Consider the following 26,246-nt stretch of genomic DNA (forward strand, 5'->3'; position numbering starts at 1 on the left):
ATGAAGATAACTGATTCTTAGAACAACAAACAATTAAAGTGCATTTTGCACTTATTAATGAAGATGGAGTATCTCTCTAGAAACTATGATACAACTCAAACAGAAGAGAAGCTATATGCAGAAGAATGAGTGGATTGTTTGTGTGATCTAATGTAGTTCAAATTCTTCTTTTCCCATCTAGGTTTAGAAATCAGGCAGAATGATCCCTGACATGCTGCACCCAAACCCAGGGCTTACTGCTCCTAGCTCTCATCTGGTGCTTGCATCCAATGGACACAGTCTCAGCGTTCCCAGTTTCTGTGCCATAAACTGCCATATTCCACCTTTAAAAGCTTCTAATTGAAGAAAAGGTTTTACTCCATGAAGAGCACTCTATTATCTTTTAAATTAGAAACTAGGGCATGAATTCCTTGCTCTACCTAATCAGCTGACTTTATTTTATAGAGGCTGTCAAGGACCCACACAGCTCATGCTTGGTTGTGTGCTACTCTGCACCATCAAGCAACATTTACCATGAGCAACAGAGCATCTCACCTGATCCCCGTTAAGATCATTGGACAACATGACGTGGCTTTATCATTGTATTTGACTGTACTCAGGCAGAATTTAAAGTCGATAGATCTAAAACTGTCTGTTCACATATCTCCCATGACAAAATAAAAAAAATTAAAAAAAAAAAAGGAAGAAACCTTTCTTTTCAGATGGTGATATTTATTAATCATCAGAGTGAAATAAATATATCCTGACTGAACATGAACTCCACTCAGTGACTCTAGAGGTCTTTCTGAATGGGTGTGCAGGAGTACAGATAAAATATTCTTATCGCCATTTTCTTTACTTTTGTTGTTTTATTTTATTTTTTAACTTATCGAGGGACTTACAAACATTACTACTGTAAAACTAAATTTAAATAATATCTAACCTTATAACTGCAAATGCAGCTTACGAACTTTTAGAATAGGAGCCCCCGGATTTATCTGCCTGGGTACCATGTAGAGAGAACTCTAGAGCACTGGTAGCTATAAATTCAGTAACTGCAGACGCTTTTACCTCATGCATTCAGTTGTACCTCACTGCTCTTTGTCCTATCCCTGGATGTCACCATAATCCTTCATCTTAGAAAAAAGTTGATAAACCTACGTATTTCAAAGTACAAGTTTACCAGAATGATTACAATCACTGGGTTTGTGAGACATCTAGTGGACAAAAAGGATATTGACATAGATATTCAGTTAGACGCCTTAATACGAGGAGATTATACCAAGAAGGTAACATCAAAGAAGTATTCATTCTGATGACTGCAATCTTGCAGTGATTCTGCCTCTCGTTACGTGGTGAAGATACAGCAGGACAGCATAGGCTATAGAGGACAACTTCAGCAAGTTATTGAGTCTTGCATAGGCAAGACTCTGAGCTCACCTTTCCTCTGTGTTCCCATCCCTCTTTTAGCCTTAGGAGTGTCATCAAGCTGTAGTGGGTCACTGTAGAGCTGCCCAGCTCAGTATCAGTATCTCCAGCAAGAGCCCTTGAAGAGTTACAGGCCCTCCCACAGTACTTTCCTTGCCTATAGCACCCATGGCAGAGATGTTACCTTGGAGTCAAACAGCTCTTGGTACAATTTTCATTTTCTTCTATTCAGTTGTTTAGGACTATCATTTTCCAATGCATATTCTCTGTGATACTGCTTGTGATTTTATAGTCATCTCCTTCATCTCCTTCTCTAAGATATCTTCTTCTGCAGGCAGCAGAATTCCTGTCTGTGGAGTTCATCCTTGTGCAGATCCTTTTGAAAATCTTTCATCATCCTTTTTACCCTTTGAAATATCTTTATTTCAGTTCCGCTATGTCCTGTCAGTGACCAGAATTCTAAACTGGAAACAGGCTTCAGGGTAAAGCTTAGATTTATGTTACAGAACAGCAGTATTTCCTGCTTTACATAGATTTCTTTCCTTGTAACTCTTAATATTCTGTGTGTAGCTGACTGCACTGTGAGCAGAAATTTTCACATACACATTTCACAAATGTCTTTCCTGAGACATAATAACTGGTATTGACTCCATCACTGTGTCTCTATCTTTGTGTTTTTTGGTTTAGTTTAGTTTTTCTTTTTCCCTTCCACATACCCATGTTTGGCAGCATTGGGTTTCATTAAACATTATATCATTAAACAGTCTACCAACATTGTGAGATCTTCCTGCAAAGAGTATAATCTATCATAGCTTTTTCTTTTTTTAACTTCCCTTAACAATTTATTATCACATTATTGTTATCCCCTTCTTACTCCCTTTTTCTACCTTATTTATAAGGTCAGGAAGCACGGACTGTCAAAAAAATCCACAACAAACTCCAGTGGTAAATTGCCTAAACTGGAAAAATTTGACTTTTATTCCTACTCGTTATTTCTACATGTAGCAAGGTACTAATTCATGAAGAATATTTCATTTTATTCTATCACAGATTCAAGATTTATAGGAGACTTCTGTAAGAAACCTTGTGAAAAGTCTCATGGAAATTAGCAGGTATTTATCAAGATTACATAGCCAGGAGCCTCTTCAAAGAACTCCAATACATCTCTGAGGTATTTAGTTCCTGTAAAGTCAGATCAGTCTTGCTCTGCCTGCATGTCTGTGTTTTTACCTGGCCTATTTTTTAACAGAGATTCTATCAACATTTCCTATGAGAATTATTAAGATTTATCTATTGTTCCTTGGCTCCTTTGCTGACAGTGTCCTGCTAACATAATTCCCAAGTGCCAGAAATCCAGAACCCACGAAGGGTTAGCTAGTCACCTCCTAAGTGTACGTAAGTGTAAACCTCATCTTCATTACACTAAAAAAATGGATGATTTAAAACTTAAACCAAGTTAAAATGATCCTGAGAAACACTAAATATGAAGAAGTCCTGCCTTTATTATTCCATTCATGTGAACCAGAAATAGCATGAAGGCAATTTTGCAGTGAGCAACCCTGTGCTTTCTGTTCTGTCATACTTTTATAATTACCCTAATCCCTTATGGCTGTCCCAGGCAAGAGGAAGCCTACTCTTGGGAGACCTAAGGGCCAAGAACATTGGTGAGGACAAACTGAACCCAGGCTATGTTTAAGATGGGTACTCCTGTCAGAATATGTATTTGATCTAACTAACTTCTTATCTCTATAAGGCCCCCAACCTTTTTCTCTTTGAAATAAATTGTCGTTATATCAATGATCACCAGGAACAAACACAGATCAGGCCAACACCTTTTCCTGTAATTTCAGTAACTTCATATATCATACTTCAGGCTAAACACAGCTAAATAGGAGCAAGGTAGAAGGAGGGAGATCTCACCTTGCACAATTCTCCTTTCAGTTTTGTGTACCCCACTTCTACTCCAAAATCTCTCTACAAAGGCACTGCCTTTTAGAACCAGCTCAACCTTCACTTTCACAAAATCTTGAGTTCCTCAGAGCTACCTGACACAGAATCATAGGACAACCCAAGTTGGAATAGCTCCATGAGGATCATTGAGAGCAGCTCCTGACTCTGCACAGGGTAACACAGGAGTTAAATCATGCATGAAAAAGCATTGTAGAAATTCTTACTGAACATCAGCAAGTTTGGCACCATGGCCATCTGCCCTAACAAAACAGCTAGTAATTGGGTATAGAGCCCTTAATTTTCCTTAAGTCAAGTAAAAGCAGACAGGCAATTTTTTTTTCATTTTTTATTTGAGCAAGTGCTCTAATCCCCCTCCCCAACACAGCACATGTAACTTTGGTCTATCTAATTTTTAATCATCACTTCACTGCTGAGGTTCACTAAGAAATACTGACTTACTAAGATTAATAAAGAAGACAGTCTGAAGGATCAGTTTTGTAGCCTAAATGATCAGTTTTGCACCATAACTTCAAATGATGAAAACATCTGGCTCTGACAGACTCATCCCCCCAAAAAATCCGGGGTGGTTAACAAAGGAAGACCTGCCTCCAGTTGTGACAAATATTAATTTGTAGACAATTAGCAGCAGAAGAATAAAACACGTTACATCTACCTTCTTGCCACCTCTTGCCAAAATGTAAATATTGGCCACAAGTTGTATTTGACTAGTTATTGCAGCATTTCTTGCAACAAAAGGAGATAAAAGAGGGTTTTTCAATGCTAAAAGTTAGCTATGCTGCTGCTAGGAAAGGGGAATTCAGAACATGCCCTCATACATCAAATCCCTGCTATGTTGTTTATGAGCAGCAATTTGAGATCAGGACTGGATTTGCAGAGGTATGTGAATTGTAAACAGTTTGCAGAAATGGCAACCAAGATTCCAGCATGCTTACTGTAGCCCTGGAGAGGTTTGTGGGGCATTATTGTTCTTTAAACTTAATTACCAGGTACAGTTAAATCCTAGGCCAGATTTTTATCTTATACCATGCAAGGAAGGCTGAATTTGATCTTTTGAAGGCATGTCAGTCAGTTGCTGGGAATATCACATGCACTGTCAGCATCAGATATGCCCACTTATGCTATTTCAACACTGCTGAAGGAATCCTTCTAATATTTTATGTTCAACTCTGGGATGAATTCAAATAACTGCGGCAAGGTCTTTGCTTACAGCCTTGTGCAGAGGGCACTTTGAGCTAATAAAGCTTCAGCAGAAATGGAAAATAAGAGCTCTCTTGTAACTGTTTGGAAGAAATAAAAATGGTTCTGTGCACTGCTAGGATATCAAAACTTGTACCCTCCTGATGCTTATGGTTTGGACAAGAATAAGGCTTGGCTGTATAATATGATCATTTCAACAACTGTGAGGGCAAAGGTTCAGACTTGTGCTTTACTGAAGGACTGCTAAGCAAAGCAGGTCTGTTGCAGGTCTGGGTTTACATCACAAGTGAAACTACCCATGTACCAGAAAAGACTGAAAATCTCCATCTTAACATATAGTCAGGAATAAAAGTCCAGACTGTGATAATTATTTCCAGTGTTTAATATCCCCATTTTTGGGTGAATATAAACCTGAAGTTATTTCTAAAGATATCAGCCCCCTAATAAACTCAAACTAACATTCAGCGTTTGGGATGTACTGAGCACATCTTTGGTCAGAGGCTCTCAGCATTTCCTCTCTTTGTAAAAATCTACACAAGTGCTCTGTGACAAGAATACTCCATCAATAAATGGGGATTTGTAGGTTTAAAATAGCACTAGCTGAAATAGTAGGCTAACATCATATAAATATTTTTGCACTTCAAATTCTGATGGCAGACATTTGGCCACTACCACAGCCAACATTTTTCCTAGCCACTTATATAACACAGGATAAGTACTGGACTTAACGAAGAAATCCAAAATGCGTTTGACAACCAAAAATCATTACTCCAGAGAAACACAAAGGGACGTGCAAGCAGCTTTTGGCCCACCCAGGCTCACAACAGGGGGACCACACGGCCGCAATGCCCGCGCAGCTCAGGCCCCAGACCGACTCTCAGCCAGCAGTGGAGCCGGCGGGTCACCAGGGGGAGCCGCGGTCCCGCCGGGTCCTGGTCGGTTCTGTTGCTGCCGGCAGAAGGCTGGAGCAACGCTACCACGGCATCGTTAAGAATGCCTGTTTTCAGCAAATTCTAATTTATTTAAATAAAAAGTTACCCTTTGTTCCCATGTTTTTACATTCATAAGGAGAGACTGTTTCCTAATAAGATGATGAATTGCTTCGGATGGTTTGAAGAGAGCACGTCAGAAACTTTGCATAATACTGAATAGTTTCAGGCTTGATGACTTTTCATAGTTGAAATTCTCATATTACCAACATGGACTGCATTGTCCAGAACAAATGAAATCGTTCCAAATTACTATAAATTTCTTCAGAAAGAAAATCAGGTCTTTTATCTGGAAAAGCAGAACTAGAAGACATTGGAGGGATTTTGTGTGTTCTGTTCTGTTACTCTGCTTTTGCAAGGATCCTACAGTTTGTAGAATTATGCCCTCCATGATCCAACCTTTTTTTTTTTTTTTTTTAAATGTTAAAATATAACCCTTACATGTCTCTAGAAAAGATCCTGAAGATCACAGATGAGTAGTGTGAAGATGTAAGATGTTTTCTGAAATTCTTAAGGGCTTTTCCCAACAAATTAACTTGAAAGTTAGTTATCAAAGGTGTTAATTGCCCTCCAACAGACTGATTCTAAAATCTGTTGTCAACACCCGACTTCATAAATTAATTTCAGTGCTGGTTGTTTTGGAAGAAATGGCAGCACTGCTTACCTCACACTGCCTGAACTGCTGGAAGAACTCCTGCCAAAAATCATCCAGCTTCACCTCTCCAGCGTTAATACTTTACTTGTTTCTGGCACAAAGAAACTTGGGCTTACCACCTCAATCAGACCAGCCTGGTGAAATGCTGTGGAGAACTTACCTTAGACATTGTATCACTATGGGCGATACAGTTCAGCAAAGTATTTTACCTAGGTTATGCTCAATTTGAAAGCCTGTATGTTATCTCTCAGTAGTTCATCATTCAGTTTAGCTGCTTCCTAAATCTGTTTCCAATTTAGGAGCTCTGGGTTTATGATGGATTATTTTTTCTTTTTCATTAATCTATTCATTTGTCTGCTTTTGCATAGATTGAGGCTGTAATAAAGACTGAGAGAACTGTAGAAGTACAGACCTAAATATATCAGAAATGTCAATAATGCAGTATGTTAATACTGGCTTTCACAAATATTTGTGGTACCCATGCAGCTGAAGTCTCTTTTGAAAAGAGCACAGAAGAAACACTGGATAAAGCCTCTGCATGCCCTGCCTTTGTCAGCCACACTGCCCACTGCAGTCTATCTCAATTTTTTTGCAAATGCCAGTTAACAGGTGTAAGAGACGCTGCTTCTTACTCAGAGACTGATGTCTACAAAACAGTGATACTATCTTGGCAATTCAGCCCGTAGCATTAATATCATGGTGTTTGAGCCCTTGGGGCCTGTGGAGTTTACAACTATGCTGTCAAGATCTCTTCATTGGGATAGTCCTTGAAGTCCTGCCAAGATGTAGGGGACTCCGGTACTTTTATGTGCTCCCAAACACAGCTCTGGGCTCCAGGAGTCAACACTCTTGTCAGGCTGAGTGATGGTGTGAATCTCAACCCGCGAGCTGAGATTCCAGTGGGGAGTGTGACAGTGCATGCTTGCATGATGATGCCAAAGAAGCAGGTGACACGGGCTGATAGCTGCAAGGAATAGTAACTGGGTGGCTTCTTGTTACATATCCTCAGAACTTCACAGGATGGAATTAGAGAGAGAGGAACAGTTATAAAATGAGGTTACAAAATCCGGATGTCCTGATCAATTCGAGACAGTTGTAAGGTACCTAACACTGCATGCACAGGCAAGAACAACATTCAGGACTGGGTCAGGATCTGTTTGCATCATATTTTGGCTAATCCAAGGATTAATCACATTGCAAGTCAATGAGCTGTTACGCTCTTCCAAGCACTCCAGAGGCAGCCTGGAGAGAAAAGGAGTTGGTATGTTGAAACATTGACAGAAAGTGGTGCATAGCAAATATGTTTTCCTTGTAATAAAATCTACATAGAACCAAAGTATTTCAACACAGTTTGAAAAGAAAAAAACAAGTTAAAAGGGCAAAGTTTATCTCATTCACGTCTCTAAAGTCAGGAGAGTTAAATCAGTTCTGAATGTGGCTTCCAGGTCTCCCTACATACCTCCTAATTTAGTGCTACCTTTGCAACGTATGGCATTACCAACAGGTTTCTGGTCATTATGTGCATTACTGCTGTTGTTAAGTCATGAATATTAAGACAGCAGCATATCTGCTCCTCACATAGTCCAGAACTTATAGGCAGGTCCAAATAAGTGGGGGAAGTCACCCAAGTGTAATCACTGAGCCTGAGTCACTTGTGAAGAGACATTTTACATCTCAGCAAAAGAGTGCTCACAAAGGTATTCATTGCATCATGGTCCACATGCCATTACAATTTGAAGGAAAAGACAATTATCTACTGCAGCACTGAAATGACAGAGTTCATTTTCTTACTTAGCCTCAGCCACACTCCCCACCACAAGTAAATAAGCTAAAATCTTCTGAACTAGTCATGGAAGCTCAGGTGAATGACCGCCTGCATATCACTGTTTTGATTTTTAGAGTATTTATTCATGGGTAGCATTTAACTATTTGGATATCTTTGCCTGTATTAGCACCAACAGCCAGCTGTGCGGTCCGACAACGAGAGAGGCTGCTAGGCCACTTGCTGCTTCTGAAAAGACTTTCTCTCATGGTTCTACATTAGTATAACACACAGTATGCAGATGAGACTAAAGTCAATAGCAGAAACTGTATCTGAGAGGTGTCATTAACAGACATATTGCTCCCTGCTGTGTGCTGACCTTCAGGAACAACTGAATTGAGATAAGTGTTCATCTGAATGTTTGTAGTAAACAAAGCTGATAAGCATGGCCAATCTACTTTAAGAGTCTATGAAATAAATCTATGCTCAGGGACAGTTCTGCAATTTACTTAGTATCCTTAACCTCTGCTAGAGAAAGATTGTGACAATTAAACATTTCTGACAGGATTGTCCAGTCTTCTCTTTAATGTTCCATACTGGAAGGTGCTGATCATCCTTCTATTCCCTGAAAACAGCAAAAATCCTTGTATATTACAGGTTTGGATCCAACATGCTGAGTTCTCTGGTAAGATTCATTTTAAGCTTGATTCTGCAAGATACTGCCTATTTACTAGAAACCTATAGTTGAAAGACAGATTGGATGGTATTGAATAATGTGCCAAAGATCCTTGGCCCCTTGTAAAATGGAGGTCTTTAGAAAAGCAATTTTAAATGGTGGTCTCTTTTCAATAATGGAATAAAGCAAAGCTGGTTTCACCTGTCAAAGAGTTTCTTCCTTAAGGTATCATGGAAATTGATTAAATTATGAATATGAACTGAATATGTATTGCACGACTGAAGGATAATTCAAGTTATACAATGGCTGGGTACAGACAGCCCTTAAATCCTCTTTAAGATGTTAAGAGCCTGTCTGTCCCTTTGTCACATGGTTTCTAATGAAACAATCATCAGAACATCATGGCAGACCCAAAATAGAAATTGGTTCCCTGTAAAGGAAAAGCAGGCTGCTCAACAACCTCTGCTCTTAACATTTCATGTTCATAGCAAATACATGTAGGCTAATTGCAAAATATTACTTTCCTCAGTGAAAGACAGGTTAAATTCATGGGATTATAATCACTTTCAGAGTGTCCTCAGCTCCTCATCACTCTTAGAGCTGGAAGGATGAGTCTACAAATTGGCAGTTTTAACTAAGCACCAGTCTTCTCAGAAATCAATTGAACAGAAGATTTGGCCTCACAAATGCCTTGTCCATAAGCTCCTGGAGTTACAGTGGTGATGCCTGCAAAAAAAGAGCTGCTGTACTACCAGGCAGCACTTCCTCTCTATTTTCTTCTTGTGTTACCTCTATGACTGCCCACTGCAGCTCCCAAGCTTGAATCCACCTCACCTATCCACCATGTTTTTGAAATAGAAAAAGTACATGGATCAGACTTCCATCCTAAATGAAGGTTGTACTTCATTTGTTTCTTTTTGACTTCAAAGTATACTATATGGAAAACATCTGGGTTTTGTTTTGATGTTTTGTGTTGTGGTTTTTTTAAGGTGTTTGCAGAGCAGTCTAGTTGGGTCCTGAAATTCTTTTTATGCCCTCTTGAAAGTATACATATGTTAATATGCTGAAAGCCCTCCCTTGAATTTCATGATCATTAGGTTCTGCCATTGTGTGCATTGTTCTCTGTGAATGATACAGAATTCAAAATTAGGGAAGAAAAGCAAAACCAGCAGCCCATTTCCTAACACAGAACTACTTGTGTGAGTAGCAATTTTTTCTGGCCTATGCTGGCTGTGACCAGCAATCTGTTCTTCTCCCGAGTCTGTGTGGATCATAGTCTTGGACAAACACCTGCTACTAAAACTGCTCAGTGTACGGTGTGCTGACACCGTCCCAATGGCAGTGGGTAAATGATACGGCCACCCACAACCACCTGTTCTGCCCACATGGCAACCTGCTACCAAGGCAGCCTGCTACCAAGGCAGCCTGCAGGGACATGGTGGCCACCTCCAAACACAGCACTGAGTGCTTTCTGGAACAGGGCATGTCTGCCTGTCATTAAGTGGTCAGAGATGCCAGTCTGCATTTCAGATAAACTTATGATACGATTTAGGCCATTAAAAAATGAGTGTGCCACAAGCTTGGAAATGCAGATAAAACTCTATGAAGCAAAGCCTGTAAGGCTGGAGAAACCATGATTAATTTCCTTTTAGGATCCTGTTTGGGTCTTAGTTGTCATCCCAAGCTGCTTTATAAGACATTCTTTAGAACTGATATTCTCCTGACAACCAGGGCAGAGTAAAGTTGTGATGAGGAGACAGTGAATCTGAGACACAGACACTGTTCTTCCTGCCTTAAGATCCTTCAGATCTTCCCTCTGTCAAGAGAACTGGAAAAGCTATTTCTTTATACACATGAAGGTACCCTGACAGTCTCCCACATCATGTGAAATGTGCTCAGATACAGGGCACACTTGTTCCTAACATTAGGGCATGGCCCAAAAAATTCTTTACTCAGCTTTGTCACTGCTACCACTGGATGTACTTCTGAACCTGGGTGGAAAGTCCACCTTGCTAAGTCTATATCCCCACAGACAAAGTTTTCAGGATTCTGTTTGATTAGGAATTATAATTTATAAGAGCAAATACTTTGAGCGATTGTTTTTTGTTTTATTTTTGTTCAGCTTTATTCACCTTATATCATACTTTGCACTACTGTATAAGAAGAGGATGGAGCATGAATATATATTTGCTTCCAAAATGAGTAGGCTCTACCTTCAGATACTTCCGGTTGCAGCTCCACTGTTTTCCAGATGTAAAGATGCAGTTTTTTCTCATGCTGTCATAGGTTGATATGTGAACAGGGAAAGGAAAGCTGAAAGCTGAAAGTGAACTAGAAAGTGATGAGGGGGAGTTGAGGACATCAGGAAGTTGTCTCTGATGATTGTAGCAATGCACTGCACTCACTGGAGCAAAACAAAGTATTTTGGGATATCTTTTATTCAACAGCTGTTCCTAAAGTTTGAAATGCTATCCTTAGCCAAAATTTCTTTTCATCCAGCTGTGGCTGAGTCTTTGTAAGGCAGTATTAACCAGGGAGAATCATGTTACCGCAATTACAGTGGCTGACAGTACTTCCTCTGTGCAGGTGTGCAAGGTGCTCCTTTGAACCTGTCCAACCTCAGCTCACTGGGACTCTGCCTTCCCTTAAGTGATGGAACAATCCTGAATTTTAACCTTCCCTACGATTAGGTTAGGACTAAGGAATTTTCCAGACTAAGAATTTGATTTGGGATTCAGCCCGGCAGCTGCAGAATCTGGGTTCCTGAGGCCACATTAGCCATTACCATCATAGAGAGATAGTCAGTTGATGGAGTAAGAGTTTGCTTTAGGGTACTGTGGAGAGGAAGTTACTTTCTTCTTACCAGAAAAAACAGCCCTAGTGCAACTTTGCAGTTGCCAACACAACAAAATTCCTTTGCTTTCAGAGCCATATGATGCTTAACACTTTCAGACTGGATTTTTTCTCCACACAATCTTCCCACAGCTAATGCAGAGCAGGAATGCAACATGAATCACATGCTTCCTCAGTATGATGCCTAGATCAGCCTTCTGATGAAATACATGCTTTGTTGCAATCAAACTCAGCACTTAGCCTGCTAGGTGGTTAGGTCAGAAAAACAATCTGACTGCAAAGATGGTGAGAGAGGTCTGGAATGTGGTTAAAGCCAGCTTTAGGCAGGGCTGTGAGTTTAGAATGCAACTGGGTTGAGTTCTCTGAAAGAAAAGGCAACACATTCTCTGTATAAAAACAAACTAACAAACAGGAAAACCCTCCATTTGTATCACTGAGAAGATGAAGCACTGGCTCTTTTTGTGCATCCCAAAGAGTATGAAACAAGCCTCTTATTTATCTAGCTCTGAATTATTACTGTGTGTCATCTATGACGTGTAGTTCTACCATGGTAGGACTTTTAGCTCTCACTTATTAGAAAATACATGAATCATTTAAAAAGACACACTCACATGCACAACCCACCTAATTCAATTTTCCTAGTTCAACTCAGAAATTTGCATTCTGTTCCCAGAAGTGTTCTAGCTTTGAGATTTAGAAAATAAAGAAAGTGTTTAAGCTTTGGTAATTCCCTGCATTGTTAATTTGAACAGATGCAAAACACAGTAATCATCACGAGTGCTGAGACAGTCATAAAGCTGGTATTTTATGACAAAAAAAAAAAAAAAAAAAGAAGGATACCAATGGACTAATCCCTGCAAAGTGCACATGCATCACCACAGATGACTTTTTATTCTTAGGCTATGTTGCTCAAAAGATCTCATGTGTGGGCATTAATGATTTCCCCTGCAGTATGTGTTGTTAGGTTATCAGCCAGACACCATGTTTATTCCTGTTGAATAAAGATCCCTGGACAAGTCGCATCCAAGAATCTACAAAACTGATATTAGGGACTTTTTTTCCAATTCTAGAATGCACCTAGAGAATCATTACTATCTGCAGTCTGGAATCCAGTCCAGTTGTCTGGAATAACCTCAGAGTGGTAAAGTGAATGCATTAATGCACAGACACTGTACAAATGCCTGGGTCTCTTGTAAAACTGCTGCTGTGATTTTCAGACATGTCTGATTCTTTCTAAGATATACAGCAGGTACCAGTCACACTTAAGGACATCGGGTCCATGAAAAGTGGAAACATGCATTAAACAGAGATGTTGACTTTTTGTCTGACACTGTGGATGACACAAGCAGCCAGATCACTAAGTGAATAAACAGAACTTTTTATTTTTCCTGCAGCTATGTGAGCTATGGTTATTTCTGACACACCTGCAAAGCCTCTGTGGAGCTTAAAATAAGTGTCTCACAGAGAAAGTTTGACTTAAACACACTTTTGCATGTGGAATCTGATTTTGGAAGAGATGGGCCAACAGTGCTATTAGAAAGACATGCCAAAGAACTGTAAGCTTGTATATGTACCAGTTAACATCAAATCCCTTGTTCACTGGGGAAAGTGTGTGTATATATATTTCTCATAAAAACCAGGGCTCTGTATTAAAGCAGACAAAACCCGGACGCAGACCTCTTTGTTCTCTATTTCTGAGAATGTTTAGATTAAAAGAGGGAATCCCTATTTTACCTCATTCTCTTTTCCACAATTAAAATCATCACTGCTTGCATGAAGACAAGTAATAAAGCAGCAGCTTCACTGTCCTTGCTAACAAACCCTGGAAAACACCGCTACCATACCTAGTGGATGAGATGCTGCTCCAAGAGCCATGTGCCTGCATGCTACAGTACTCCTTTCCAGCACAGTTCCTGGTCAAGCAAGGGCAGTGGGTTGAACCCAGCTTGGGAACAGTTGCTTCTTCTCTTTCACTGACCACCAATTTGAAGGGATAAATGAAGCCAAAAGAAGCTGAACTTATCGTATTGGACTGCCTTTTTCCCAGTATGCCAAAAAAAATGTACCAGAGGCCCTCTTTCTAAGGAAATATTATCAGCCAATATATCTCAAAAAATCTGGTGCCAGACAAATCTTTTTTCTACAGTTATGAAAGAGAAAATTCCCTTTGGATTTGCTTATTACAAGGGCCAACTGGCTTTACTTGTAGTAAGATGAAGAAAGACATTAACACATGTATTATTCAGCATTTTCAGATTTTTTATTAGGTAACAGTTAACTATTTTTATTATTATTATTATTATTATTTAACCCAGCAAGCAGCTGTGAGAAGCAGCTTGAGTAAGGAGGAAGATTTCAAGCTCATACAGGCACTAGTGAAAATGCTGCTGATTCTAATTCCCCTATCATCAGATAAAGATTTCAGCCAGAAACTTTAAACACACAGTTTCTCCATTTTCACTTTCATACCTTACAGAATAGTCTATGGGTATTGTCAGAATACAAGGTGAAGGGGGACAGCCAAACCTAGACGTGGAGTTAGCTGCAAAATTACAGCTCTTCCAACAGGCAGCCTGTGACTTTGTCCTCTGCCCACCCTTAAAGCATCGAGCAGTATTTATAAATGTCAGTTCTCTAAGAGTTTCATCTAGTGCCAGCTGAGACCAGTGGGAGCCCTGCTGTCGTTACAGACCAAATGCCCTGTGTAGGAGTACCTAGTGTGGCTTTATTAAAAATAATAAGAATAAGAATAAAATAAATAATAAAAAAAATACAATCTACCTCTTGTCTCCACCATTTCAATATAGCCTGGCAATGACCCATCTTCATGGGAGGCAAGCAGTGCTGCCTGTGAGATCAAACTTCTTGTGGCTGAAGATGAACAAGGAAAGGAAAGCTTGAGCCAACTGCAATATTCTTTCCACAGCACTTTTACCTCTCCTCCAAAGTGTCTGTTACTAGGAACTTGGTATTTTCATAACAGCTGGATAATGGGTGGGTGTTTCTGTGGCGACATATTGAGATTTCAGAGATTAATGTGTCATTTTACTATTTCCATTCTGATATCTCTATGCTGATAAAAGCTTGATGATCGTACCATCCCATTAGTAATATTAAATACTGTAAACCTAGGGTTTTGGGAGACATAAACCATTTTAAAATTGAATGTGACCAATAAAATGTTCTCTGGGCAGTTTTCCAATGCAAACACTCTCCAAGCTCACTATCAAAATATAGCACAGAAAAGAGCTACTAGATATTTCTTTCATAATCAAGGGCAAGAGATATGAGCCTTTCGGCACAGTCTTTTATGAACGTACACCAAGATGAACATGCAGATATTTCTGGTTTCAAATAATATTACAACATGAATCAGTAACATTTTGAGGAGTTTCTTTAAATTTTCCCATCAATGTTGGACTGAATCTTCAGCAGATGGAAAAGTCTCTCTTATATCACTCTGTTCTGACAAATTCTGTTCCTCTCATCTATAAAAGAGGATATTGTTCCCTTCAAAGAAAACTCAGAGTAAAGTCCAATGAGCAGTGAAAATAGCTGAATAGGACTGGGGAGGTGGTGGTGGGGGGGAGTTGTATCTCTTTGACACAGAAGCCCTTCTTATAAAAGTACAAGGCTGAGATGAGTTAGTCACTAGCCTGATGAAGTCAATCCCTGTTCCAGTACACTTTCACCAAGGTCACCCAATGAGTCAATAAGGAAACTAGGCTGAGAAAACAGGAGTCCCATCCTGCAGGAGCAATAATTCCACTATATTTATCCAGGCTCTCGTGACTACTGAGACCTTTTCTTTTTTTTTTTTTAATAGTGAACATAGCAGGCCGCCCAAAACAGGCTCTGTTTGAGACCTCATACAAATTAAGATATGTCACAAGTCAGTGTCAGCAGACAGGCAGACAGGGAACAGAGAGGTGGGAGTTCTGCAAAGAACTTTGGGAAGGGCACAGAAATTCGACCAAGACTCACTGTGAACTTTAACATTTAAACATTTGCTGAAGGGAGAGAGAGAAAAAAAAAAAAAAGATTCAATCCCAAAATGAATGGGAATAGAATGTGACCCCAGGAAAGGTCACTAAAGCACAGAGGCACTTTTCCACTCTGTTTGGTTTAGGCACTAGAATGCAATCAGGATGCTTGGCAGCTCTGAGCTTCTACAAGCACCTTAGCAGTGTTACATTTAGATGTATATATCCTGCTGCCTTATGTCTCAGCTATAACAGGATCTTTTCTCTGCCCTGAATAAACAAAGCCTGATCTTTTCCCACATCATTTCTATTTCAATAGAAATACATTGGTCTTGACTTCAGTAAGCTTCTTTCCTCTATATATGGGCAAAGGCATGAAAAATGCTTAGCTTCTTGTGGACAAAGTTTGAGTTTGAGTGACATAAAATGACACAAAAAGGAGCAGAATTATTCAGCTCTGCATTGCAGAATCACTGCACTGTGAACTTCAAAAAGAAGAGCAAGTCTTTTGAAGCAGACGGAAGAATCCCGTGAAGTACTGGACACCACACACTGGCCAAAACACCAGTGAGGTCTGATGGTGAGAGTGAAGGTGAAAGGCATGGAGGTGAGATGGAAATGGCTTAGCAAGTCATCTGCATTCTGCAAGAATGCCAATATTTATCTCAGGAATACCACAGGATAATTTAAAAAGGAAAGATTTCCAATAATGTACACATTAATAAAGAATTGTTGCCAGTCTGCAGAACCATTGCTATAATGTAAGAGGTCCTGCAGACACTAAAATATTGATCTTGACTTTTGATTGTATTGACTTGATTTTTGTCTCCAGTTGAATATCTAAATTGGGGACTTCCAGACAGGTAGGTCAAGCTAAACATAGAATCATTGAATTATACAAAGTCTTGGATTGGGAGAGACCTTAAAGATAACATGATTCCAAATCCCTGGGCATAGGAAGGGTTGCCATCCATTAGATCATATTGCCCAGGACCACACCCAACCTGGCTTTGAAGCCTGGATGAAGCATCCACACATTCCCAGGGCAACCCATTCCAGTGCCTCACCACCCTCTGAGTGAAGAATTTCCTCCTAAAATCTATTCTAAATCTCTCCTCTCTTAGTCTTAAACTGTTCGCCTTTGCCATATCACTATCAGAGTGATAAAGATCTGACAGATTCTTCAAACCCACAGGATTCTAGGGTGACCAGATCTCCTCATGTATAATTATCAAATATTACTCTTTTAGGAAGATCTCTTTACAGCAGCTGGTGGATAAGGATGTGAGAAGAGAAGCAGACCTACTTATTCTTCTCTTTCATATTTTTGTCTAACACACTCAACTACCCTTTTAAGATAACCAATGGGTTTCATCTATTCAGGTAGTAGAATACTCTTACTTGGCATCTATGGCTAAAATTGAAAAACAGTTTCCTCTCCTGTGTCCATAAGTCATTGTTCAATGAGGCTGTAAATATGAAGGCTTCCTAATTTCTAATTCCATGTCCTTGTTCATGACCCATAAGCATAAAATGACTTGATGACTGATAAAACCATTTTCCAGAAGTAGGTGTTCCCAGTCTGGGCCTCACCCAGTCTCTTTCTGCCTTCTTTTAAAGCAAGACTTTGAAGGCCATGCCAGCATTAGTACTACATAGGGTAATGCAGTTGGGGTGATCTCACTGCATGCAAGAAGAGAAGGTTTCTTACCTTGTTCTCCCACTCCTGAGGACAGTTTCCAGGAATCAGGTGAGCTCGGTCACAATCCAGGCTCAGAGTGTTCTGCAAAACTACTTCATGTTAGAAGATATTTAATTAAAAACTACCCACCAAACACAGCTTCATACAAATTGACTGGGACTCAGACAATCCAAAAGCTGGTTTTAAAAATCTGATCTCACAACTTGAAGGTAATGATTTTAAAACTAGGGACAATGTCAAATGGGGACTGATTAGCAGAAATGCACCACTGATTTTGGAATGTAATTGCCTCATATCAGTAGGGGTTAATTTCAGTTAAATAGATCATACTGATATCCTTTGAGACTGGGTAAGATGATCCAAGATGAAGCTGCCAGTTCAGTGATTTAAAATTAGAGCAATGTCCTCCCTTCTTCAGGGCCCCCAACATCATTCTTGCTGCCACATGCTAACCCTGCTGCAATCTGATGCTGTACTCAGCTGAGAGTTGCTGTAATCAAGTGGGAGTCAATGGGAGCACAAGCACTACTGCTACAAACATCAAAAAGGATTTGGTTAATTACCCCCCAGATGAACAAACACAGGGGTCCATTTCCATGGCACCTTGAAGGCTCTGTTCCACCATTTCTTTGTAGGATAAGCAATAAGCCCTCTCTTGAGGAAAAGAGAATACTCTAAAAGAATGCAATACAACTGCAGCAAGCAGCTCTTTAACATCTGGGCAGGCAGGCACCAAAGGGCTGTGTGTTGTTCCCACATGAAAGGCTAATACCATTTCCTGGTCAAGAATTCTGTTACAAGATGACATTAAATCTGATAAGTCATTATCTGGTAAAGGACTCTTAAATAAAATGGAGTTTCTGGAGCTTAGGGGCTCAAAGGTACCTTCAAGATGGACTGGGTATAAAACAGTTCTGGGCAGCTCTATGGTGATCCTTCCTGTTAAGTGTGCGTTTTGAGTAGCTTTCTAGAACAGACTTTCTAAAATAAGAAAAGACAGAAATGAATGACATGTCCACTATACCTACAACTAGCTATTATCTAAACGTTAAGAAATTCCAAATTTGAAGTCAGGTCTGCACCTGAGGAATCGCAATTAATATGCATCTCTGGTTTTCCCTTCATTAAAACCAGATATCTATAGAAAGAAATGAAAACTAAAGCACACTCAGCTATTATCCTTTTAACTAATATCAACAACCCTACAGTGTGAAAAGCTCTTTCTCAGGCTCATGATGATCTTATTCTCAGAGGACAGTTCTAGTGACCTTTTCCATCACATCAAAGCCCTCATCCCCTGCTCTTCACTGTCTACTCATTCCCATCCAAAAAACCTGCTCTTCACTTCCATAAGTAAAACAACACATGATTCTGCATGTTCGCATGTTAAAACTCCCTGCCAGGACAGAAAATGCTCTTGGACAAAATTTGGGTGCTTCCATACTGGGACAAAAATTTTGTGATTTAAATTCTCCCCAGGTGTATTAGACCAGCATATCACAGATGCCCCCCAGCGTTCAGGGACTCTTTCAATTTCCTGCTGTCTCAGACTCTCCTTAAACTGTCTCTTTGAGAGCTGCATTCCAGTGCAATCTGGCATACCCTCAAGGCAGCATATGCAAGTTTGCTTCACTAAGGTCTGAGACACATTTTAATCTGGAGTTCACAGTACCAGCACACCAATGTTTAAAAGGCAGTGAAAGACTATGTCACTTACAATAGAAAGAAAATCAACATCACTCACATATTGTTCATATGGAGTCAGTCTCTAGGTTAGCATACCCATCCAGCTTTTTAAATGATAAGTAGTAGTCCATTTTCAATGACCAGAGTGAATTGCCCACTAGCAACCCTAGATAAATTACTTTCCTTCTCCCCTTTCCCTACCCAGCACTTGTAAACCACAAGTATTTGCCTTTACACTCTGTGTCATTTTTAAGGAGGCAATTAACTTTCTCCATACTTCTTTAATATCAGATCCTCAAAACAATTATAAATTTATCCGCGTTTGCCACTTTGACCAAATGTATTTCCTGCATTCCTTTAAAATTCTTATTTTTAGATATTTTTTGTAATCACTTTGTGGGAATACAATAAAAACTATTAAGAATAGCAGCTGTGAAGCAAGATAAACAGCACCGATTCTCACTCAAAATTTTGCTAAGTTCATTTTGAAGTCCCTAGACTCAGTTCGGCTTCCATGGCTTCTATGCACTGCAGACATTACAGTATGAAACTGTTTTCAGAGAAGAGCCTTATGGAGAGACACATGAATCCTGGGCATATGAGGACACACTTACAGGAGTGACCCCGAGGGGTTTCAAAAGAGTTAATGCTGTCACTGGATTGAAAACTCTGTTTTATGCTAGTAGCACATAAAGCTTTTCATTGCTCTGTGTGGTCGCCTGCAACTTATCAATAAGTATGCATTACTGTGCATACTTTACATAAGTGACCTTCATTCTCTCAGTTCAGCATGCACAGTACTGGCCTGTGCTACAAGAGGTATCTGTTGTTTAACAAAGTTGTTGTTAGCAGCCATCTGAGAGATGATCACATCCTCATGGCTGTTTTCTTCTGTAGAGGCTAAATGGGATGGAATCATAAAATAGAACTAGGATGATGGTAATCTTTTTATACAACTTATATTTAAAATAATAATAATAAAAATTTATATTAATTTTAGCTTACAGTACTTCCGATCTGCTACTTCCTTCAGCTACAGATGATGAGGAAATTTAGGCCTCCCAGACCCCACTGTTCTAATGCCAAATGGAAGCAATTAGGAAGTAGAAGCAGACACAAATCTGACATCACATCTGAAATGATGGAACTCAAAGTGGAATTGGGTATTTCTCAAAGCATCCTCAGAACAGTCTGGATAAAGTTCTGCTTTCTTCAAACAGTATCAGTTGAAAGCAGGTAATGCTGAAGGTATCTCTGAGGGGCAAGTATTTCACACTAAGAATGAGTCTGGCCATAGATATGGGTCATCCACAGTACCAGAAGCATGAAGTATCAGCTGCATGTATCACAGCCTTTGAATATAGATTGGGTCCACTTCATTTAGATAGGCCAGGATGAATACTCAGAGACACCACTTATCATTTGCAGAGCAGCCCAGCAAGGCTACATCAAGGTGGAACCAAGCACAGGCTGGTGCTGTGTCCCAAGAAATACAAGTAATGTGACACTCCTGCCCTGTGCAGCCTGGCAGTGCGCCTTTCTCTGACACCAGGGTCACATTTGCCTAAGGTGAACTCCAGTCAAGCAGTGAAGCTGTGCCAACCTCAACAGGATGTTTGCTGAATACAGTCACCTCCCAGCCAGAGCTTACTGGCGCGCAGTTGTGTGCTCCTCTCTCCCAGCTACGGATGTGCAAGCCACTAGAAAAGCAAGAGTGATTGCTCAGAAGTGCAGGTCCTTTACCCAGGAAGGAGTGCTTGGCTCTGTTCAAGTCCTATTTCTGGGCACTAGTGGACTCAAACAAGTTATTGTGATGGAGGTATTTGAATGCCAAGCATGAATATTTCACTGTCCATCTTCTGAAAGTAACATCTATGATGTCTCTTTATCAAGTGTTGCACTCCAGTGCACAAATAAACATGCTAAATTCAAGAGGCAGCAGACCACACACTTGTGAAAAGTTCAAAGGGAAAAGGCAATATCTACTTACATGAACTGGGCAGCATGTACACATGAGAAGAGATAAAGACATTAAAGAGTTAATACAAACCAGTTAGGATACTATTTTTGGACTGTCCTCTGTGAAGAGGGAACAGATTTTCCCAGCACATCAATGACCTTCTCTTGCCCACATGTATCTAAGGCTGTGCGAGAGCCTATGTTCATGCAAATTATCACCGGAGCCTTTAAAAAGCCCATATACCCAAACATTAAGTGGAAGATGGGACACTAAAAGGAAGGAGTGAAGGATTTTGTTAACCAATTCATCACTAACGCTGTTTTGGCATGTACTGGTGACACAAGATAATAAAATTTGCACAGTGCTGTTTTATGTCAGAGGAATTTACTGCTTGGGAAAGCTGTCGTGGGAACAACTCTGAAGAGACCTGCTCACAGGAGAGGTGTCCGCAGAGCCATGCAGGAGCCATCAAGGCCCCAGCAGCCACAGAGCTGCACCGCAGAGCCTCAGCACAGGCAGGGTGAAAATTGCCACCTGCCTCTGTTGGGCACAGGGAGCAGGCAGCCTGCTAGTGACAAATGAGGTGCTAGTTCTGAGGAACAGGCTGGGATCGAGTGCAGGGTTACTGACTTGAATACTAACATAACTGCCCAAGTGCTAGTATACAATAATGGTTTTCAGTTATTACAATGAAATTTGGTGTTCCAACCTGAAAAGCCTGCTGTCATATCACAGCAGTGTGGCAACTCACATCAGCTCTTTATGAAGCAGAGACAACTGCAGGTAGTTTACCATAGGATAATATTTTCAAAGACATCTATGCTATCTCAGAGACTATTGTAAGAAAAAGCTGGTGTCAGTTTGTTGGTATTTCCAGAAATCATCACTCAGAACTAGTTGAAGAGGTTTCGGATTCTGTTTGTACAGGATACAGGCAGCATTGTCCAGCAACCCTGCTGAATGCAGAATCCTTTAAAAGATTTGAAGATTTAATTGAAAGAAGAAAAACAATTCTCCCATTGCAAAATTCTGCATACTGAGTAAATCACATCGTTTGGTGATTCATTTTGAAATTCGCCTGGATAACAGATGCAAAACACTTCCAGCGCTGGGAGCTTCCCTATCATAACCCACAGTGGGTGGCAGCAGAGGCCCAGCAGACAGGGCAGAAACAGCCTGAGTCACCAAGATGTTTATATCTAGTCAAGCAGATGTTACAAAGGGAGACTTTTCATATTGTTTTGTTCACTTGTGTTGTTTTTGTTTGTTTTTTTTTAATTAAAACAACAACAACATAAAATAAAAATAATAAAACAAACCAGCTTTCTTGTAACTAAAGCAAAAGAGAAGATAGAATGAGTTGACAAACACATTCTTCTTAAGCATCCTGGCCACAAATGTCCATGTACTTGCAGCAATATGCCTAAAAGTCACATTTATTTGAGTATGAGTAGAGACTGCAGAAGCTTGAAAGAGATTGTGCCTGTTATACAACATCAGGTATTCACTTTTGAACTGCTTGCTGTTTGATGCAGCCTGCAAAGTATTTAGTCTTGACAAGAAATGTTATAGATGGCAGTGATAAAAATTGTCTCAGTGAGGACAACTGATAAGGTCATCTCTCTAGCAGGAGATCAGGTAGCTGCTATCAGATGTTATGAAATTATTTCTGTGACTTTTCAGCACGATACTGAGATTTTAATGATAGTTCTACCCAAGGCATCCCTACCTCAGACTACGTGTTAAAGGGAAACCTTCATTAAATTCAGAGTCCATAAAAATCAAGACCTTTATAATTCTACTTAGTAGATCTAAAAGCACAGAGGTAGCCACTTTTGGCATACATTTCCCTTTAGATTTCATGCTCTGAAGATTTTGATTTTTAAATAACTGCGCTCCATTCCAAACAACGCCTGAGCTAATTTGCCTCATAGGAAAAGCAGAGACAACCTTTTACATTTGCAGAAAGGACAAGGTAAAGGCACTGCCATTTCCATTAGCCAATCCTTGAGCTGGAAACTGGGGCACACCATAGCATGGATGCCTCAAACCAGGAGGGGAGAGGGGTTATTCCCTCTGTGCTGTGCAGCCTCATCTCTAGCACTGCATGCAGGTTTGGGTGCCACAGTAAAAGGATATACAATTATTAGAGACTGTCCAAAGGAGGGCTACAAAGATGATGAATGGACTGGATAAGAGTCATAGAATCACAGAATTGATCAGGTTGGAAAAGACCTTGAAGATCATCAAGTCCAACCACAACCTAATCATATTACCCTAACTCTAACAACCCTCTGCTAAATCATGTCCCTGAGCGCCACATACAAACACTAAACACATCCAGGGATGGTGAGTTAGCCACTTCCCTGGGAAGCCTATTCCAGTGCTTCACAACCCTTCCTGTAAAGAAGTGTTTCCTGATATCCTAAACTTACCCTGGTGCAACTTGAGGCCATTTCCCCTTGTCCTGTCACCTGTCACCAGTGAGAAGAGACCAACCCCACTCTTACTACAGTCACCTTTCAGGTATTGGTAGAGAACAATAAGGTCTCCCCTCAGCCTCCTTTACCACAGATTAAACAGCCCCAGTTCCTCCAGTCTCTCCTCATAGGGCATATTCTCCAAGCCTTGTCACCCTTCTTTGGATCTGCTCCAGCACCTCCACGTCCTTTCTGTACTGAAATGCCCATAACTGAACACGGCACTCGAGGTGAGGTCTCACGAATGCTAAGTACAGGGGTAGGATTACTACCCTGGTCCTACTCACCACACCATTCCTGATACAAGCCAGGAAGCCATTGGCCTTTTTGGCCAGCTGGGCACACTGCTGGCTTATATTCAGCTGACTGTCCATCAGCACACCAAGGTCCCTTTCCATCGGTCAGCTTTCCAGCCACTCTCCCACAAACCTGTATGGTTTCCAGGGGTTGCTGTGACCAAAATGCAAGACACAACACTTGGCCTTATTGAATCTCATACAGCTTGCCTTGGCCCGCCCCACCAATCCAATCTATCCAGGTCCCTCTGAAGTGCCTTTCTCCCCTGTGGCAGATCAGCACTCCCTCCTGGCTTGCTGTTGTCTGCAAGCTTACTGAGAGTGCACTCAATCAAGACCATTAATAAATATGTTAAATAGGAGCAGCCCCAGTACCGAGCCCTGGTGGAATACACCACTTGTGTCTGGCCACCAACTGGATTTATCTCCATTGACCACAACTCTTTGGGCCCAGCCATCCAGCCATTGTTTCACCCAGCAGAGCTTATGCCCATACGAAGTGAAGATGTATGAAGAGTGGCTGAGGGCCCTGCGTGCATGTTTGGACACCACATTATGAAAGGACACAAAACTATCAGAGAGTGTCCAAAGGAGCACTGCAAAGAAAGTTGAAGGGACTGGAGGGCAAGGTGTGTGAGAAGTGTGTGAAAGCGCTGGGTGTGCTGGGCACAGAACAGAGGAGCTAAAGGGAGGCCTCATGGCGGGTGCAGCTCCTCACAGGGAGCGGAGGGCAGCGCTGAGCTCTGCTCTGTGTGACAGCAATGGGCCTGAGAGAACAGCGTGGAGCTGTGCCAAGGGAGGGCTGGGGTTTGGGAAAGGCTCTGTTCCAGAAGAATTATGCTGTAAAAACTCCAGAAAGATAAGTGAAAATAGAAATCATTAACTATCAAGTATCAACAATAGACCAAAGAGAAATACCCTGTCTTGATAAAAAATCTGTTTTTGCATTAAAAATCCATCAGCAAACAGTACAGACCTAGGTCAATTAAAGAGTAAAAAAGACAGAAGAAATGTGACCTGAATTCACTAAACATCTTGTCTTTCAGTCTGGATACCATCTACACCAGTATAAAAAACATCTTATCCCAGGATGAAGCATATTGGTTGTTTTTTTGGGTTTTTTTTTGTTTTTCTTTTTTTTTTTTTTTTATTGATTTGTTTTTTATTTTATTTTATTTATATGTATATAACAGCAATAAAGTTACCAGTAAAAATGGGCTTGAAATTCTGCAAGGCAACTCCCAGCTCCTGAGACCTTGATATCTGGTGAACACAGCTTCAACTCAAATAGTGCATCTGGAGGTGACTTTGTGGAAATTATGCTGTCAGTATGACTGGAGGAGTGGATTTAAAATGATTTATATTCTGACTCTTCTCCTGGCTTTTGGGACCACAAATCACAATAAAAGATTAACACTTTGAACGCTGCTTTTTTTGATTGTTTTGTTTTGTTTTGTTTTGTTTTGTTTTGTTTTGTTTTGTTTTGTTTTGTTTTGTTTTGTTTTGTTTTGTTTTGTTTTGTTTTGTTTTGTTTTGTTTTGTTTTGTTTAACACTCTCATCTTAAAAGTTTTATGGTAGGAAAAAAAGCAACTTCCAATCTGTTGCTTGACTACTTAGGACATATGTGCCATCAAAGTCCTGCTTTCTTTTTTAACTGCTTGAACATGTACCTCAGATGAGCTTACTGGTGAAACCTAGGTTTTAATATAGCTATAAATTAAAATTAAGAAATAAAATGACAGTTTCCTCCTACACCAGCATGTTAACTTAATCTACTAACTAAACTATTTTCCTTTCAATCCTCTCTGTTTAAATTTGGCCACACAGGCTAAAAGGACAAAGTTGATGGAGATAAGAGAACACAAGGAGAAAATTTCAGTTAAGACTCATGAGTTAAACTGGAGTAGAGATCAACTGATGATAAACGGGTTAACAAATGGATTTCTGCAGAACATACATATATTACTAAGCTGTCTCCCAACTGCAGGATCCATGGCACTTGACAGCGTAAGGAATCTAAGGCTCTGCTCTTTCTGGAACTACTGCAACCTTGCGAACTTTGTGCTCAATCAAAAAAAGAGTAAGTTTTCAAAAATTAAACAATGGGAAAATTTATTCATAGTGTAGTTCCATTTACTTGTCTGAAGCTAGTCTAATAATGAATCGTAACCACATATTTCACATAGAGGATTTATTGAGTGCAACCAAAAAGGCAGCTTCAGAACAGACTATTGAGTCAGGCACCTTAGGAAAGACCACACAGTACTGGTAACTCATGCATGGTCTCTTCAGTCTAATGTTCACACGTACATAATAGCACAAAAATCTAGCCTCAGAATTGACTATGGCAATTTAGTCAAAGCAGCACTTATAGTTACCCACCCAGACAACTAGGAATATTTGCATGTGAATTCTCTCCCACTGAAGTTTTCCTTCAGATGGATATACACGAGTTGAAAAAACAACTGCATGTTCAAGACAAAAGGTGATTAAGAAACTCTGTGACTTGCAGTTCACACATGGTCACTGTGAAGTTATTAAAAATCACAAATTTATGGCATGCCATGATTATTAAGACACAGATAGTTCAGTAAAACTGCTAGAGTCTGGTTTCTTCTCTCTTATACT

The 26,246-nt window shown here is 40.2% G+C and overlaps 1 long non-coding RNA gene across 2 annotated transcripts in view; it reads right to left on the reverse strand.

The window, feature by feature from the left end:
- The window catches only part of LOC107305858 (uncharacterized), a 115,203-nt gene that overhangs the window by 17,204 nt on the left and 71,753 nt on the right, over positions 1–26,246 (reverse strand). The window contains exon 2 of one of the 2 annotated variants that reach the window (XR_001551906.3): positions 17,205–17,276. The exons of the other annotated variant lie outside the window; for it this stretch is intronic. This is a non-coding gene — a long non-coding RNA (uncharacterized LOC107305858). The remainder of the gene's footprint in view (positions 1–17,204; positions 17,277–26,246) is intronic. 2 annotated transcript variants of the gene reach the window in all.

The sequence above is a fragment of the Coturnix japonica genome, chromosome Z (genome assembly GCF_054131305.1).
Source record: "Coturnix japonica strain WE chromosome Z, WE-NBRP24, whole genome shotgun sequence".
NCBI classification, from domain to species: domain Eukaryota; kingdom Metazoa; phylum Chordata; class Aves; order Galliformes; family Phasianidae; genus Coturnix; species Coturnix japonica.